Here is a 19,478-nt window from a genome sequence, read left to right as displayed (position 1 = left end):
TAATGATGACACAACGCTGCCCACGGTAAGGTCTTTTTTCAATAAGTTGTTATTCACTTGTATTAAATATTTAAGAGTTTCAGGGTTTAGACAAATAGCTGAAATAATAAATAATGACTGGCATAGTCAATATTTGAAATTAGTTCACTAGATTTAAAAGATGGGTTAAAATCAGTGAAATGGGTTTTGACAGGAATAAATGGAAAAGACTGTATGCCAATTAATTTTTTTAAATATATTTTTATTGAGTTTTTTAGAGAGAGAGGAAGGGAGGGGGAGAAAGAAATATAGATTGATTGCCGCCTATATGCACCCCTAGCAGGGAGTGAACCTGCAACCTGGACCTATGACCTGACCAGGAACTGGAAAAACTTGCAACCTTTCGGTGCACTGGCTTATAAATGATTAATGGAACAGTCAAAAATATCTAAGAATTTTAATTACCCAAATCTCAGTATTGAGATGCAATAGTTGGGAAGTAAACATAATCTTGAAATGAGTTCATCAGAACATAGGTTACAAGAAAGTACACTGTTTTTAAAGTTGTTCTCTGTTATGGACTGAATTGTGCTCCAACCCCCCACTCATATATTAAGCCCTAACCCCCAAAGTTACTATATTTGGAGAAAGGGCCATTTAGGGAGTAATTAAGGTTAAAGGAGGTATTAAGTGTGGGGCCCTCCCCTAATAGGACTGATGTCCTTATATAAGGGTGATGAAATATCAAGAATGTATGCAGAGGGAAAGCCATGTGAGGGCACAGGAGAAGCCAGCTGTCTACAAGTCAGGGGGAGGCCTCAGTAGAAACCAACTTTACTGGCACCTTGATCTTGAATTTACAGCCTCCAAAACTGTGAGAAAATAAATTTCTGTTGTTTAACAGCCTGGTCTGTGATATTTTGTTACGTCAGCCTGAGCCAACTAAGACACTAACCAAGAGAGAAGACTGTAATTATTGTCTGGAAAGTGTAAAAAGGGTTGGAGGCGGGTCGCCACAGTTAAGGGATTAGGGGAAGCAGTATTTAATACAGAATTATAACACCTTATCCTTCCTTCACTCAGTTTCCAGAATGCTAGCAGGAAGGCATATATCTGGAATATTCCTTTCTGGGAAACTTTACCAGACCAAGAGAAAAATCTAAAATAGTATAGTTCACAGTATTCCAACAATACGTCCCAGCCAGGCCCGGCTGGGCATGGCTCAGCGTTTGAGCATCGACCTAGTATCCAGGAGATCGTGGCTTGATTCCTGGTCAGGGCACATGCCCGGGTCGCCGGCTTGATCCCCAGTTGAGGCGTGTAGGAGGCGGCTGATCAATGACTCTCTCATCACTGATGTTTCTCTCTCTCTCTCCCTCTCCTTTCCTCTCTCTGAAATCAATAAAGATACATTTAAAAAAAAACCCAAACAAGCAAACAAAAAACATCCCAGCCAGGTCTTCCTACTATGATACCTGCAATAGAAACACTATCCCCTGTGTTTCTGAAAAACCTTTTACGATCTACCACTTGTAATCAGACAGAGAATAAGACAAAAAAGCAATGTGGAGGAAGCAGATATTATGCACATTGAAGGAAACTTTTAATTAAGTGTTATTACTCTATTCAGAATAGTAATGCATCCATGAAAAAGAAATGGAATCTTATATAAAACAAACAAGCAGAGAATAATTATTTTTAAAAATTGAATATAGCAGAAATGGAAACTTCAGAAAAGTTTTGTAAGATAAAGAAATTCTCATAGAAAGTACAACAAAACAAAATAATTTTTAGAAATACTTTAAGACAGAACATTTTAAAAAAAGTAAATGTAAGAAAATTAGAGGATCAGTTTAGGAGATTCAACATCAGACTAATAGGAAATCCAGAAAGAAAGACTGGAAAAACTAGAAAGTAGAAAATTATTAATAATTTCAGAGATTGTCCCAGAAATGAAGGATATGAGTTCCTAGATTGTGCCCAGTACAATAGCTGAAAATCAATTGAACACAAGGGCATTTAACTGTACAGTTTCAGGACTTCAGGGATAAAGAGAAGATTATAAACACTTCCAGGATTAAGAATTAGAAAAGATTTTGATCTCTCAGTTACTCCAAAGATAGAGAATAATGGAGAAATGCCTTCAAAATTTGGAGGAAAATTATTTTGTATCAATGACACCATTCTCAGTGAGACTAATGGTTAAATACAAGGAGAGATTTCAGATAATTTCAGATGTGTAACCTTGCAAAAACAGTTTATGTCTTACGCTGTCTTTCGCACAAAACCCCTGGAAAAGTTGCTTCCACTAAGGAAAGAGTAAAGTATGAGATGCAAGGAGACAAAGGGATCTCTGTATTGAACCTGAAGATAAATCTCAGGATCCCGGCATTTCCAATGCGTAAACCAATCCATCTGGAGAAGATCAGAAGCCTCTGAAGACGTGTCTCCAAGAAGAAAGTTATGCAGTCTTAATAAATTTCAAACAATTCAGTGAGAGTTAGGGCATAAAAAAACCAAATCAATGGAAGTCAGTAGCCTTAATACCAAGAAAGCATACAGAAAGTTGTTCAAGAAAGGAAAAATAACCCTAGTGCAAAATATAACCCAGTCAACATCTACAAAACTATAATCATGTGAACCCTGAATACTGATCTAATTAGTTATAACTCTCAAGTATGGGAACACTTTTGCAGTAGGGAGGGTGAGAGAATGAAAAAAAAAAAGCTAAATCCACATTTTGCATAGTGGGAAATGAACAAATTGATGTTTAAGATTTTTTAATGCACCAATATAACAATGTTATTGAACAATATGAAGGTAAATAAACACAAACAAGTGAACTCTGGTGAGAAATGTAGGCGTCAGGGAGGACAGGTGAATGAGTCATTTCATAATTCTTGTGGAAATGTTTGACTCATTAAAACAGGTGTATATAATTTTTTGTGTTGATCAGGAAAGCTTAATTACAATTTTAGAAAGAGCTAATGCTGGTTATGTTTTATTTGTTATAATATTTGCACTTGAGCTCACCTGTGTTATATTCTCTTATTATTGCAAACACTTTTAAATTAATTTTGGTGTTTGCCACATATGTTTGAGAAATGTCTTGTTTTACTTATAATTAGATGCTTTACTCTATAGAATACATGGTCAAAAGTTATTTATGGTCTAGCTAGCATAGGATTGTATTGCATTTAACAAAGGCTTTTATATTACTGAATTCTGATCATATGAAAAGCCAGCTAAGATAAATTTGAGGAATTACTAACTTTGTAAGCGACCTCAGGATGTGCTGATGTTGCATATAATACAGGAAAAGTCAGACGCCCTCACTTGCAGTACAGAAATGAGTGACAACGCATGATGACTATGGGGGTGGGGTGGAAGAAGGTATGGGGGGAGATGGTGATGGGGGGAAAAAAGAAAAGAAAGAAAAAGGGAAAAAAAGAAATGAGTGATAAGTGACCATGGATTATAAATTCCCACCTCACCATAAAATTTGACATCAAACAATATTTACCAAACCTGCAGGTTTCCTAAATGACTCCCATTGCTCCTTGTTTATTTGAAGCTCTAGTTCACATTTGCCTCTCTTGATTTTCAATCTCATTTGAAAATATTTTCTTTTCTTCTCGCTTCATTATCGGTTTCTTTTTTTTCTTCAGTCGCTTTATTATTTGTAAACACTTTGCTGAGCTTTTTGACACTTAGTTTGCAGGAGGGATAATTTGCTGTTTCAGTAAGTTCCTTGCTGAAATTTAGAGCACTGAAAAATTAGAGAACCATTAAAAGATAATGTTGTGCAAGTTATTGGTGTCAAAGAATTGAAGCTAAAGCCTCACCTGTTCTCATGGCTTTTCCTTTCTCTTCCCGCTCTAGTATTTACTGCCTGGTCTCCCCTAGGCATGGCAACTCATTACATTCTACCTATCATCAGGCTTTTTATCTGATTAAGGAGATTATTTACTGCTCTTGTCATTTTACCATGAAAAGAGAAACAATAAAGCAAACAATGAACTTAAGAGACCAATAAGAAATGACAGCTTTTTAAGAAAGGTCAAGCTTATTATCTTGATGTCAAAATACTTAAAGAATTTCCAAGCCATTCTGGCCCTTTCTATCCCTCTAGTACACATATACACAGAGCCCCGAGAAAAACCATATCCTTAAGTATCAGCATATAGACCCCTGGATAAATGCCCCATTTTTATAAGTATGCTACATGTAATCCAAGCCAGAGTTTCACCCATTTACATTTGAACATTTGAATTCCAGTATTTGAAAAGAAAGCAAATTGGTCCAGGAAGGACTGATGTCGCCCTGATAACAAGGTTGTCATTATCAGTTTGCCAAAAGGATGACACTCTGAACAAGTTGCTTTTTTGACAATTAAGAACGCTCTTTCAGTAGACCCTTGAGTAAGTGCAATGGTTCAGGCGTGTTTAACCAGGAGGGTATACTAGCTATTTGCTACCTTTTGGCATCTCTAATGGTTCCCTCATTTCCTACTGGCTTTTCCCCGGTGTGTAGTATGGTGAAGAGAAGTCAGCCTGCTGGTGTTTAATCAAAGAAGCAGAAATGCCAATTTCTTCCTCTCACCACATTAGTCAGCCGAAGGGAGAGGAAATGGCTGAAGCTCAGCCAGTTGAACTATATTGAGATACACTCTGAATCCTCAGCAAATGATGCAGAGAAAACAGGTTGGTGTTTCTTCGCTACAGAGGCAGTGGTCTCATCAGATTGTTCCAGTGACCAGCCCAGGCCTGCAATTGGTTTCCTAGTCCTTTGAAGTGTGTTGCAGTCACCCAGTCTAGTTCTGTGGCTTCCCCATCTCCACTACGCATCCTTAGTACCTATGTTTCCAGTCAACCTTCTATGACTTCGGTAAGCATCAGTTTCTTAGGTAGGCATCAGTTTCTGTTGCTTACAGTCAGAAACTCCTAAGTGATACAGAGGACATTTTTCTAGAAGCCTGGCTAAAAACACAGTTACCATGTACAAACTACGCTTCGTTGCCACATGTGCCGTGCAAAAAAAGTGTTATTCTGATAGTAATCTCCAGGAGAAGTTAGCAATAATTTTTGTTTTTATTTTTGATGGGCAGAAAGAATAGGACTGGAAGTAAATCACCTTTTTTCTCAGACTAGGCTGATTATGCTCTATCTTTTCAATGATACCATCTCTCAAATTCATCTTGAGATTTTCATTAGTGGTTATTTGTGTTCTGCTTGGGATGACAGAAAACCAGCTGTGTACGTCCGTTCAGACTGCACTAGTCTTAGAAATGAGCTGTCATGTAGACTCCCGTGATCTCTAGTCCAGAGTTGTTCAGTCATCATAAATCGTCAATGCTGAGAGGGAAGCAGCAGGCTTTTCTCATTGCTCTAGTTCCCCTACCTATGAGGCTGTGGACAGGCTGTTTTTCCTTTGGGGCCTCAATGTCCATTTTTCCAATAAATATAAATGTCTGTAATTGCAGATTATGAATGACAGTGGCATCCTTATATCACTCTCTGCATTCAGATTTTTGCTCAATTTTATATTAGTTTAATATTAGTTATTTGAGGGGGGGAAGCCTATTTAATAGGTTATACCACAATTTTAGGTAAACAGACACATGCAATCCTGAATTTAATTATGATAATAATTTAATAATAATGATAATAACAGCAGTGCCAAGCTACAATCTATTGATTAATGGCCCAGCTACAAGAAGTTGCATAATAAAATATTTTAAGAGAGGCTGTATTTTGAGATTTCTACAAAATCAATTACCCTGGCTGCATGAGTCAATGAATCAGTTTCTAATTGCTAAAAATAAAAACATTTCAGTGTAAACATTTCTTTAAATTTGACTTTTACGATCGTAAAAGTTATTTTTTGCACATTTGAAAGAGTCAAGTGGTTCTACAATACATATTAAGAAAAATAGCACTGCCTCCACCCATTTCAGTTTCCTTGGAGGCAGACTTCATTCAACTGGTTTAGCTTTTCAGCTATTACTTTTGGTAGTTTGCCTCCCCTGGTGTTAGTATAATAGCAACATTGCTATTTCTTATTCTCTCTGTTTTGGATAGTATCCACTGAATTCCCACTGTGGAAGATGAAGAATTAGCTCTCTTTTGCTCACTAGGTCCCAGAGATAAACATGCATAATTTCCCAACTCTATCATTCCACTAAAATTATTGTATAATTTGGATTAAAATTATTCAAGGTACCTTATTGTGCTTATGCAAGCACTATCCACAAAGAAGCTAAGTATAAACCATGACCACTTTTCTTTCTTTAAGCAACTTTTTGTTTTCTGAATGGCTAATTGTCTTATTTTGTTGTTGGCTTTAATTTCTATGCACTAATCCCTGCAAAATGCCCCAGTTCTCCCAGTTCTATCAGATACCCTATGATTTTTTCTTTCTGAGCTGCTCCATTCCTGCTCTTGCTGTCCAATAACTTGCTACATTCCTGGGATAGTCCTTCGCATTAATCCGAGAGATCATCTGTGTCTCTTTCTTAAAGGAAAGAAATCCCTTTTTCTGGATTCCACATTTTCATTTTTCTTGGCTGCTCCCTCACTTCAGTGAAGATTCCTTCAGAAGTTTCCTACAAAAGGGTGCATGGCAGGTAAATTTGGAAGCTCTGGAAAGTCTGAAAATGTCTGTTCTTACCCTTGATTTGTCAGTTTGTCTAAGAACAGAAAACTAGAGTCAAAATTTTTTTACTTCAGTTTAATTTATTTTTATTGTCTTACAGATTTCAGCACTGTTCTTGAGACATCCAAAGCCATCGCGCTTTCTGTTCTCTGCCTGTGGTCTCCTTTATCTTTCTTGAAGCTTTAGAATTTCCTGTGGAACCCATAGTTCTGAATTTTCATTCTTAAGTGCTCTGGAATAGATCCATTATATCCACTCAACAAGCACTTAATTGACACTTTCAACTTGGAATTAGTGTCTTTCTAGTTCAGAGAAATATTCTTGGTTGCTTATTTAATGATTTCTTGGGCTCTGGCCTCTCTGTTCTTTCTTCATTTGGAACTAATCATTCAAATGCCCTGCCTTTGGAATTGGTGCCTTAATTTTCTTACCTTTTTTTTCTTTCTTTCTCCATTTAACTCATAGTTTTGTCACTTTTCTGTGAGATTTCTTTGATTTTATCTTCCAACTGTTAGGCTAAAATTTTCTTTTTCTGTTATAATTTAATTTTTAAATAGTTCTCTTATTCTGAACAAGCACATTATATTTCTATTCTTGTTTCACGAATGCTTTCTACAGTCTATTTTCTTATCTTTTCTCCAAGAATAACCAAAAAGGGGACTAATTTTCAGAGCGGTTTATTAGTAAGAAATGAACTAAGGTTTAATTTGTTTTAACAAATGTGTGTATCTGTAGCATCTCACATAGTGAGAGACGGAGAGTAGGCTCTGCACAAATATTTACTGAGTGAATGGATACACCAAAAAAATGCTAAAATTAAACCACTGTTTTTACTAGTTATGCTTTCAATTTACACTATCATTCTTTTTTAACTTTAGACCTATAGCTTATTTTAAGATAGGGGTAGGGAAATGTTTAAAAGATCAGGTAAATATTTAAAACTTTGTAAGCCGTATGGTCCCTGTTGAAGCTACAAAACTCTGCCATTGTCAGTGAAAACAGCCATAGAAGAAACATAAGCAAACACATGCGGCTGTGTTCCAATAAAACTTTAATTGTAAACACTAAAATGTCAAGTTTATATATTTTCACATCACAAAGTATTCTTTTTTTGATTTTTTTCAATCATTTAAAAATGTAAAAAATCATTTTTTTTTTTAGCTTACAAACTGTTCAAAAGCTGGAGGTGGCCAGACTTGGTAAACAGACTACAGTTTGCCTCCCCTTTATTAAGGTGTGATTCTTTGTTTAAAGGCATACAGAGAAATTCAGATGATTAATTCCCTCTAGTTGTCAGCATAGCCATTTAGCAAATACATCTTTATCACCCATTACAGTAGGATTTCTTTTCAAACTATTTTCAAGAAGCCTAGTATGGTAAATTTAAAATCTAGTTTGCTTGGGTATCATGGTTTCCATGTTATGACGATGATATTTATCAAAGCATTTTGTTCATCTTTCAAAGTTGTCACTGGTTTCAGAAAACAAACAGGTAATTCTTATTTCAATTATTTCACCTTGCTCAAACTCATAATCATCTTTGAATCCCTCCTCTCCTCGCCTCTTCCCCCCATCTCTCAGAGCCAATCAATTCCCAAATCTTGTCAGGTTTTCTGTTCTTCAAATCGTAAATGTCTTCGTTTCTATTTCCATCCACAGCCTAGTTCAGGGACCTCATCAATGATTATATTTTGTGAAATAAACACTTTATGTACTCTATTTCTCTTCTGTCAATCACCTGTCTCCATAATCCTCTGAACTGTGAAGATGGTACAAATAGGGACTCTCATTAGAAAACCCGACACAAGGTCTTTTTCCTTACAAGGACAGGCTTAGGACACTTGTCAAAACTACAAGACATCCAGCTTAGAAACAGGTACAAAGAAAATAGTTTTCAATGTCATAGGTCATGACAGAAAACAAATTGCATGGCTAGGTTACATTAACCAGAACCAATTATTCACAGAATTTGCAACTGAGCAATTGAAAAAGAGAGAAAGTTCAAGTGGCAGGCAAAAAATAACTAGCTTCAGGATCAGAAAAAAAATCCTTCAACCAGATCTCTCTGTTTTTAGACTTAACAGCGTGAGTTTCCCTGTGTAAAAGTCTTCTGATTCGACTCTGAATATCAGACCTTGATATTCAGGCACCAGGATATTACTTTTAAAATTTCTGCTAGTTAGATTTCTTGAACTTCACCCAAATTAGTAAGTATATTAGATATGAATAAAGGTGCAACCAGAGACTTTTTCAGGCCCTATTTCACAACCCCACATTATTACTTTTCAATTTTCTGTTTGCAACCATAAATGTAACCCTCCTTATGAAGTACCAATTAAATTTAAGGAACAGAAGATACAGAAGGTTGTCAGATGTCTCTGATACACTGGACTCTCTAAGACACCTGTGTACCCCAGACACATCCTCCCCAAACCTATAAGAGCAAGTTAAATGTTCAAGGCAATTGACCACATTTTGAAATTTCCCTGCCTTTAAACAATGTTGGTTGATCTTTACTTGACAAGGCCCTAAACTCAACAATTCTCCACTGCCAATCTTCTTCTCATCTCTGGATCTTCTAGTCTTTGTATTCACAGATGGCCTTTCTGTCTGGAAACCCTGACTTTATACAGTGGATTGTTGTTTAATTTTCTTCTTTGCCTCTGGAAAAAAATCTTCTGCCCACAGTCAGCTCAGGTCTTTAAATCTCCCTCACCTGTTTTGTGGTACTTCAAGCCCAGACCTGCAGTTCTTAATCATTCCCCAGAAAACCCTAAGGAAAGATACACACTACCATAGAATGAAAAGTTTGGAGAAACCCCATGTTGGATTTCAATGGTTGGATAACTGAGAAGCCAAGAGGAAAAGCTGGAAAGTTGTATGACACTATTAATTTTTTTTTTAATCCTTACTTGAGGAATTTTTTTTATTGATTTTTTTAGAGAGAGTGGAAGGGAGAGAGGGAGAGAGAGATAAATCAATTAGTTGCTTCCCACTTGTGCCCTGACCAGGGCTGGGGGACCGAATCTGCTACCCAGGTACCTGCCCTTGACCAAGAATTGAACCTATGACCTTCAGTCCACAGGTTGGTGCTCTAGCCATTGAACCCTCCAGCCAGGGCAATTTTTTGATGGTATAAATAAAAATTTTTGATGGTATGGATAAAGCTTATTTATCAGATTCCCAAATGATGCAATTTTAGGTGACCTGGCTAACATGAAAGGTGACAGAGCTAATATTTAAACAAATGGTTGTCTTTGAATGAATAGGTAGGGGGTTACTTTTATTTTCTTCCCTGGATTTTTAGTATTTCCTAGGTGTATTATTTTTTAAGAAGAAAGGTTATTTTAAAAGATGCAAAAAGTATCAGAACATACCTGAACATTGAGTTAAACACAACAACATGATATCTAAAAGTCAGATATAAAAAGTATTGCACTCATGTTTTATTTTTCTAGAAAACCTGTTCTAAAAATATGAAATAGTAAAGACATAGCTTGTCAGCTGTAAGGGACAGACTTATCAGCTGTCAGCATGTGGGGGGAAAATTGGGATCCTATAGGCACAGAAGCCGACTTGATAACAGCAAAAAATTAATGATCATAAGCTGAATACATAGAAATACAGTGTCGAAATTAAAAACAAGGCTATTAATGAACGAACATACCTAAATATTTTTATGCTAAGACATAGTTGAGTATGAATATAAATATAGTCTGAATTTCATTCATGATAAGAGAAATTCAGCTTGTTTACATCAAAATATAGTTCACCTTTCAGATGACCAAGATCAAAGAGTCTGATCTTGGTATCAGTGAAGAAATGGTGGAATCATTCATATAATCTTTATGAGTTTACATTTGTAATAGTTTTAGAGAGAATAATTTGGCATCTATCAAATTTATAACTATACCTACCCATTGTGGTGAATTGTGCTGGTATTCGAAATACTGCTTTCCTTCCCAAACACACTGATGTCAGGCTTGACCATGTGACTTTTATAATGAACTGTGAGTAGAGGTGAAATGCGTTATTCCCAAACAGACTCCAAGAACTATCATGATTAAGTATGTCCTCTTTTCCTTCTACCAAAAGCCCCGTATATGCTGGAAAGGCTCCTTCAGCCTAGGACTTAGAATAGAGATGATGTAGGAAAGAGCCGAAGCATCCTGCCATGGAGATGTAATGTGAGTGACAGGTAAACCTGTATTGTTGTAAGCTACTAAGAATTTGACATCATTTGTTATTATGGCATAATTTAGTCTAAGCTGACAGAAACAGTATTTTACTCAGTGATTTACTTATTGGAATTTATCTTATAATTATATTCATGAATGTATATGATGATAGATGGATACATAGATAGATGTTACAAATGTATTTACTCATCAATAGAGAACTGGCTAACGTATGATTCAATCACATAAAAATACTATAAAGCTGCAAAAAAAAAAAAAAAAAGTTTTTATGTATTAATATGGATTAATCTCACACATATATTTTCAAGTATGTAAATAAGGAGACAAAAATAGTTATGTATTTGTAAAAGACTATCTCTGAAAATTGCCTCTGTTTAGGAAAAGTAGATGACAGATGAGTAAGTTTGGAAAGGTGATTTTTTAAAAATTTCATACCCTGTTGTACATTTAAAATTTTGAATGTCAGTGAATGTATGATTCAAAAGAAAAATTACATTGTAAATAATAAAAAACTAAGATATAGTATTTGAATAGATCATATCTGGATTTTGGAGTTCTGTTCTACCCATAATTCTATGCTATAATCAATCCGGCTTTTGTTTAACATATTACCTTTCCATTTTAGCTACTAAATAACTCTAACCATTTATTATGTCCAAGCTCAATTCCATGACATCATGCAGTTTTGACTTACCAATATAGCCTGCTTGGATTTTTCCCCCTCTCTGAACGGTAGTAAACACAGTTGGTGCCCTACCTAGAACTGCTGGACTGCTGCACCCATGCTGCACCTACTGTGAGTGTTGGCTGGTAAAGACTCACATCTTCAGCCTTCTCTGGAGAATTGTCTTTGGCCAACAGAAGCCATCTTATGCTGGGGTTTCCTGGGAGGTTTTGGCACCCTTCCCAGAGGAAGTTTATAGCCAGAGCTGACTGATACAAGAGTTAAAAAGTGCTCAGCTCTTGTGCATTAAGATGAAATAACTTTGAGGTGGTGCCACACATGCTCCAGAGCTCCCCATGGAATCAGGCGCTGAAATCACTGAAAGCTTCTTCCCCTGCCTACCCTGATTTCTTCCTTCCTCATCAGTTTCTTCTGCTAACTTTTGTTGGGAGGATCCTCAGGACACTGTATTTATCAACATTATAAGAAATATACTGTGTGTGTATGTGTGTGTGCAGAGGGGAGGCAGCGTCATTGAGAAGGTCAGTGGGGTTTGTGCTTTGTGCGTTGGACCTTGCAGGAGAGCATGCTATTACAAATCTAAGTTTCCTAGCAGTAATGAGAATGGTAGGATCTTGGATTAGCAGAGACCAGCTAATGGCATTTAACTGTTGAGTGAAGTAGGCCTAATTACTGTAATGGGCAGTCAGGAGGATCTGAGTTACAAAGATCTATTTAAAACGGCTGATAAAGCATACATTATAGGAGTAAGATGGATGCACAGCCAGCAAGGGTATTGCTTAATAAATAATAATAAAAATATTAAGACCAAATAAACAGTCATAATACCTTACCCATTTTCCAGTATGATTCAGGGCTTAGGCTCAAAATCCATGATTAAAAGAGGGATCAGTTTCCCATGAGCAAGGGTCTTATAACTTTATAGAACAAACACATAGTAGCGAGTTCCCAAATCCTTCCGTAAGTAATCTATGTCATTTACTTGAGTAATAATATGCTAAAATAAGGTAATGCCCATCTATTTTGAGGACCTATTCAAATTATCTGCTTCATACTGAAAAGTTGTAGTAGTTTGCCTTTTTCGAAGAATTCATTTATTTCATCAAAGTTGTCAAATTTATGTGTGCAGAGTTTTTGTAGGATTCCCTTATTTTTCTCTGATGTCTGTAGAGCTGTAGGAATATCCCTGTTTCAATCTTGATATTGGTAATTTCTGTTTTCTTTCTCTTTCCTTATCAGTCTTGCTAGAGGTTTGTCATTTTCTTTATTGATTTTTGATTTTTCTATGGTTATTTTTTCTTTTTAAATTTATTTTCCTCTTATTTTTATTATTTCCTTTCTTCTGCTTGATTTTGGTTTATTTTACTCTTCTTTTCTAGGATGCTGAGATGAGAGGCTTAAATGCTTGATTTGAGATTTGTTTTCTCTTTCTAAATCATGTATTGCGTGCTATAAATTTTCTTCTCTGCACTGTTTTAGTTGTGTCTTATAAATGTTACATGCTGCATTTTCATTTTTATTCAGTTCAATGTATTTTTATGATTTTCCTTAATATTTTTTCTTTGACCCATGAATTACTTAGAAGTGTGTTATTTAGTTTCTAAGTGTTTGAAAATTTTTCTATTATCTTTCTGTTATTGTTTGCTAGCTTTATTCCATTGTGGTCAGAGAACACATCTATATGATTTCAATTCTTTTACACTTTTTGAAATTCCTTTTATGGGCTAGGATAAGGTCTGTCATGGTATATGTTCCATGAACATTTGAAAATAATATACATGGTAATGTTTTTGGGTGGAGTGTTTCATAAATGTCAATTAGATCCTGTTAGTTGATGGTATGGTTGAGGTCTATATCTTTGCTGATTTTCTCTCTAGTTGTTTCACCAGTTGTTGAGGTTTCAGTTACATTTGTGGATTTCTTTACTTCTTTAAGTTCAATCAGTTTTGCTTCACATATTTTGAGCTCTTGTGTTTGATGTAGACATATATAAGATTGCTGTGTGTTCTTTCATTATTATATAATATTCTACTTTGCCTCTAATAATATTTTTTTTGCTCTGAAGGCCACTTTGTTTGATAATAATATAGCTTTCCTTTTGATTAATTTTCCATCCATTTACTTTCAACTAGCTTATAACGTTATAAGTAAAATGAAGTGGGATTTTTTTTTGTTGTTATTTTGTTTTGTTGGGTTTTTTTTGTAGACAGAATATAGTTAGGTCGTGTTTTTAAATCCACTCTGCCAATTCTTGTCTTTTAATTAGTCTATTTAGACCATTTACATTCAGTGTAATTTCTGATATATTAGGGCTTAAATTTGTTATTTTATATTTCTTGTTTTCTGTTTTGTTTCTCTGTTTCCTTTTTTTTTTAACTTTCTGTGGGTTGGCTGAATATATTTTAGAAGTCCATTTTGATTTGTCAGTAATGTTTTTCAGAGTAACTCTGTATAGGTTTTCTTAGTGATTGCTCTTAGTATTACGTTATATATACATAACTTACTATAGTTTACTGGTGTCATCATTTTTGCCAATTCTAGTGAAGTATAGCAATCTTACTTCCTTTTATGTATTTTTGTTCTCCCCCATTTATAACATACTTGTCTTTAATATTTCCTCTATATACATTTAGAAATTCATTAGACAGGGTTGCAATTTTTGCTTCAATCATCAATTATAATTTAGAAAACTCAAGAAGAGAAGGGCAGCCTCTTGTATTTACCATATTTTTGCTTACTGTGTTTTTTCTTTTCTCTTAATGTTTGAAAGTTTCTCCTATTATTTCCATTCTGTTTAGAAAACTGTCTTTTGCCATTGTTTTAGCATAAGTCTGTTGGTGACAAATTCCCTCAGTTTTCCTTCATCTGAAAGATTACCCCTTTATTCCAGAAAGATACTTTTACTTGATATAGGATTATGGGATGATATTTCTTTTTTTCTGGCACCTGAATAATATAGTGACACTTCCTTCTAACCTTCATGGTTCTGAAGAGAGTTTGATGTCATTGGAATTGGTTTTCCCTTTCAGGTCTGGTGGTGTTTCTTTCTGGCTGCTTTCACAATTTTTACTTTGTCTTTAGTTGTGAAAAGGTTAATTGTGATACATCTTGGCATGAGTATCTTTGAGATTATATTATTTGGTGTTTGCTCATCTTATTGAATCTGTAGGCTTAAAATCTTATCAAATTTTATGTTTTCAGCCCTTATTTTTTTTTGAGTACTTTTTCAGCCCCACCTTTTTTCTCCTCTGCTTTTAAGACTCTAACAATACAAATGTTAGATCTTTTATTATGGTCCCACAGGTCACTGAAACACAGCTTGTTTGTTTGTTTCCCCCCATCTCTGTTGCTTAGATTGAATAATTTCCATTGTTCTATAGTCTAGTTCACTGTTTCTTTCCTCTGCCCATCCATCTTGCTATTGAACCTCTCTACTGAGTATTTTGTTTATTGTTTTTTTCCAGTTATAAAATTTTCATTAAAAAAATTCTTCTATGTCTTTATTAAGACTTTTTTTCCTTTGTTTTATTTTCTATTTTTTGGTTTATTTCAAGTATGTTCATAATTGCTTGTCAAAGCATTTTTATTGTGGCTGATATGAAGTCTTTGTCAGATAATTCTAACATCTCTGTTACCCTGGAGTTGGCATGTATTGATTTTTTTTTTTTTTTTTAATTCAGTTTGAGAACTTTCAGGCTTTCCGTATGAATGATTTTTTTTATATTGAAATATAGAAATTTGATTGGTCTTACAATTTATAAGACTGGATCTTATTTTATTCTTCTGTTTTAGCTGGCTTCCTCTGACACTGACCCACTGTCTGCCTCTTTCCTGCCAGGTGGAGGTAGAAGTTCAGATTCCCCACTTGGTCTCCTTTGCCACCTGAGATAGGGGAAACCCTATGACTGCTAAAGGGCATGGGAGTTTCAGCCACCCGTGTACTTGTCACTGATAACACAGTGGCCATATTACTGCTTGGGTTATGGTGTAAGTCCTAATCTTCCACTGGGCTTCCTCTGACTCCCCCCCAGTGAGGAATGGGAGAACACCTCATCACTGTTGGCTTAGGTGGAAGTCTAGGCTCACCGTATGGTTTTCACTTACACTGACATGGAGGCTGGCCTGACTACCACAGGTGGGGAGCATGAAAATCCCAGAGCCCTCTTAACTTTCACAGACATGACCTTAGTGGGTGTGTGGGGATACCTCATTATATTATATACCTCAGGAGATAATGGAGTCTAGGCTCCCCACTTACCCTTTGCTGGCAGAGGCAGGCGTGAGCCATAGTTTTTTCTGTGTTGTTTGGCTGAAGTAGAGCTATTATTCCCTAAGAGTTTTCCATTTTGCTAGTCTGCCTTATTCCTGGTCTTTTGGCTAGAGATACTAGAATTTGCTTGGCCTTTGTTTGTCTATACACGTTGCCAGCTTCTTCAGTTCCAAGTCTGGAATATATGGACAAAAAACAAAACAAAGCAAAACAAAACCCCTAAACAAAAAAAAACACAAGGAATTCACCACTGTGTCATTCATTGGATCCCCAGCTGGTCAACTTTCTTCTCTCTGTTTTTCAGTGTCTTCTTGCATTTGTTTTATACATAATGCCCAGAGGTTTTTGTTTTGTTTTGTTTTTTATCCCTATTTAGTTAGAGGAATAGGAAAAAATACATTCACTCCATTTTCTTGGAAGCAGAAGTCTTAAGACTTTCAAAAAGAAAAAAAGATAAGAACTTCACTGTTTTAGGACTTATGTTTTCCCTACTCAATCAAAACTAAATTTCACACTGTATTTTATTCTAGAAACAGAAGTTTTCTAACTCCTTTTTATTCTCAGAGGTTTAAAAATAAAACCTCCAACCCTTTTCCATTCCTCAAATTGATAGTTCCCTATTTGACTTTAATAAAGCTTTCATCAAGTGTCAGTTGATCAGATGGTTTGTGTGACCCGATAAGGTGACACAGAACCTCTTTTCAAACTGACAGAATATTCAAAGCCTTTACTCTTCCCACCAGTAAAGCTGCTTCGTAAATGTCAGATTCTTTTAAAATTGTGTTGCTCACAAGTGCATGTATTATTCATCTGACTGAGGTATCCCACACTGTCAAGGGGGAAAATTGCAAGAAATCTATCTCTGAGCTTCCCTTTGATGCTATGAGAAGATCTAGAATGAGTGGACTGGAAGATGATTATATTTTTCCTTAACCTTCTGGTTAAACTGACAATATCTGCCTCACACTTTATATTACCATATGACATGTCCCCTAGGAGGATGGCCCTAAGAGCTTGAGTCACTCCCCAAAAGAATAATTAGTTGTGTAATCTAAATTACTGAGGAAATACTGATGCTGACAAATGGCCACTCACATTTCTTTAGCTCTGCACATGATGCTTTATGAATGGGACATAAAGTGGCAACAACAGCAGAAGCTGAAAGGTATCTAGGTATGTTCTTCCAGTACATAACTTACAAGGACAGGCCTTAAATGAAATAAAATTATACAAAGATAAGACTGGAAAGGACTTTAGAAGTCAGCAAATCATCACCCCTCCTTCCTTCTCCTGATATTTTATAGGTGAGAAAACCAGACAGCTTCAAGTGACTTGCCCAAGCTAGCTAGTGACAAAACTAAGACTCAAGCTTACACAGATTTCATCCATTATTCTTTTATAAACACCATATGGTTAGCAATAATGACTGTCAAAATGCTGGTTGATTATTCTGGATTAGAGCAGAAAATGATCGACCTACCATAAAAGTGCAATTGATGTGACCTTTGGGAACTGATTTTTGCAAAAGTCAAGATTTTGATGACTAAGTCATTCAAAACCAACAAGGAGTTGCAGGAAATGGACTGTGATTCATCCAGTGGGGAGGACTCTTCCTTGTGACAATCTCAAGTCTTCTTTACTGTCAGCTGAAATGTGAGCCAAACCTGGGCCCCTCTGAGGTCTCCCACCAGTAAATCACAGAGTACAGCCCAAGTTTACTTGTCTCCCAAAGTGGGTCCTAGTTGGGCAATAGTTCTAGGACTCCTTTCTAATTCCATTTTAGAGAATGACCTCTAGCCGACCTTTATTCTCTTGAAAGCTTAAATTGGATGTGGTTTCCAACTTCCTTTGCTATCTTAAATTATGTAGCTCAGCTGATTAAAAGTTGTAGATTCTACATAGAGTTATAAGAATACTTGTAGTTCATAAAATAGCTGCTCATATTTTAAATATAACCTATATATGTATATATGAAGGTTTCAATATGAGTTTGTAAGACCTAGATATGTTTTATGAAATATATTTGATATCAAAAGCTACTCTAATTTAGTGTTCCTGTGATTATTTACTGTTAGAAAGAGGGATGTAAAATACTGTCATGTAAAAGCCAGAGATTGTTTCTAATAACCATATTTTCTGAACCCCAGGTCTGTGTATACAGTAAGAAAGCATAATAAGTAAAACCTGGACTTGCAAAAGATCCAGATCTTATGATTCATTAAGATCCATTAATTCCTAAAAACTCTTAATTGTGGCAATGACCAGAATTTTTCTCTTAATATTTACCTTGAGTAATTTTTGAGTCTTTTATATCTATTAGATCATAGTTTTTGCAAATATCTGATAATCACTCAAATATAATAACGCATAAATTGCAATAAATACATATTAATAAGTAAGAAAAAAGTTTAGTAGATGAGAAAGGGCCAGTGTGTGGGGGGGGAGGGTTAATATAAGGCTGTTGGGAAACACTTCTTGGGTACTCCTGTTTCTGCATATTTTCTGAGTAAAAACACTGATAGCTTTTGTTCCTATCATTTCAAGGGTGTTTGTACGACAATCAGCCTTGAAAGATGGAGAAAGTACCTCCCTTGGAAGATAGGGAAGCTTTGTTTCTTTTCCAGGATAATAAAGATAATATCTCTCTCTATGGAAAAAGTGGGACAGGTTTACTAATAGACCTTGGGGGAGATTGAGATTTTCTTTTCTTTCTTTTTTTTTTTAAAGTAAGCATTTTGTTAAATATGTCTTTATTGATTTCAGAGAGAGGAAGGGGGGGAGAGAGAGAGAGAGAGAAGAGAGAAACATCAATGATGAAAGGGTCATCCATCGGCTGCCTCCTGCATGCTCCCCACTGGGCTTTGAGCCCGCAACCTGGGCATGTGCCCTGACAGGGAATTGAACAGCAGTCTCCTGGATCCTAGGTGGATGCTCAACTGCTGAGCCACAGTGGTCGGTTGAAATTTTCTTAACCTGCGATTCTGTAGATTTAATGTGTACTCACTGAGAGCACAGCATCTACTTGGGTATCACCCCATGGAACTTGGGGGCTAGGGGAACTGATGAGAACATGCAATACATATAATAAAGCCCTTTGTCTCTGGCCCACGAGTCTTATATCATCTGCTATCATCTATGAAACTATGGCAAGCTAACTTGATAACTTGAAAGCAGAGTAAAATCTTAGATCTTTCACAGTTCTTAACATAAAGTGACATTATCAGTGTTCAAATGCCACCTTTCCACCATACTTAGCTAGGACATCTAGCTTAGCCATTAAAGCTGAGTGGGCCTATTAGGAATTCCAAGGAAGAGCACTACTGGCAAAAGAAACAGGATTAAAAATCATGTGGGTAGTCTACCTCCTGGTCAATTATGGTAATATATTTTAACTGAAGACACTGTCCCACATTTCACATTCTCCTGGAAGCAAAATATAAATGTGAGAGTGTCACCATAGGTGGTCCAGAAAGGTAATGATGGGGCATTGCCCTTCTAAATGCTGTCATGGGCACAACAATTATACCCTCTGCTTTCCTAACTCTGGGTGTTCTTTTGGTGGCTTACAGCACCCATTGACATTTCCTGTCCAGGGCTATAATTTTATGTTGCCATTTTGGCTCTTTGACCCTGAACATTAAACTTTTCTAAATACAGTTAGTAAGACATACCAAAGCATGACGACTGACAA

The sequence above is a fragment of the Miniopterus schreibersii genome, assembly GCF_964146895.1.
Source record: "Miniopterus schreibersii genome assembly, chromosome: 5".
NCBI lineage: Eukaryota > Metazoa > Chordata > Mammalia > Chiroptera > Miniopteridae > Miniopterus > Miniopterus schreibersii.
Note: the sequence above shows the minus strand (reverse complement) of the source record.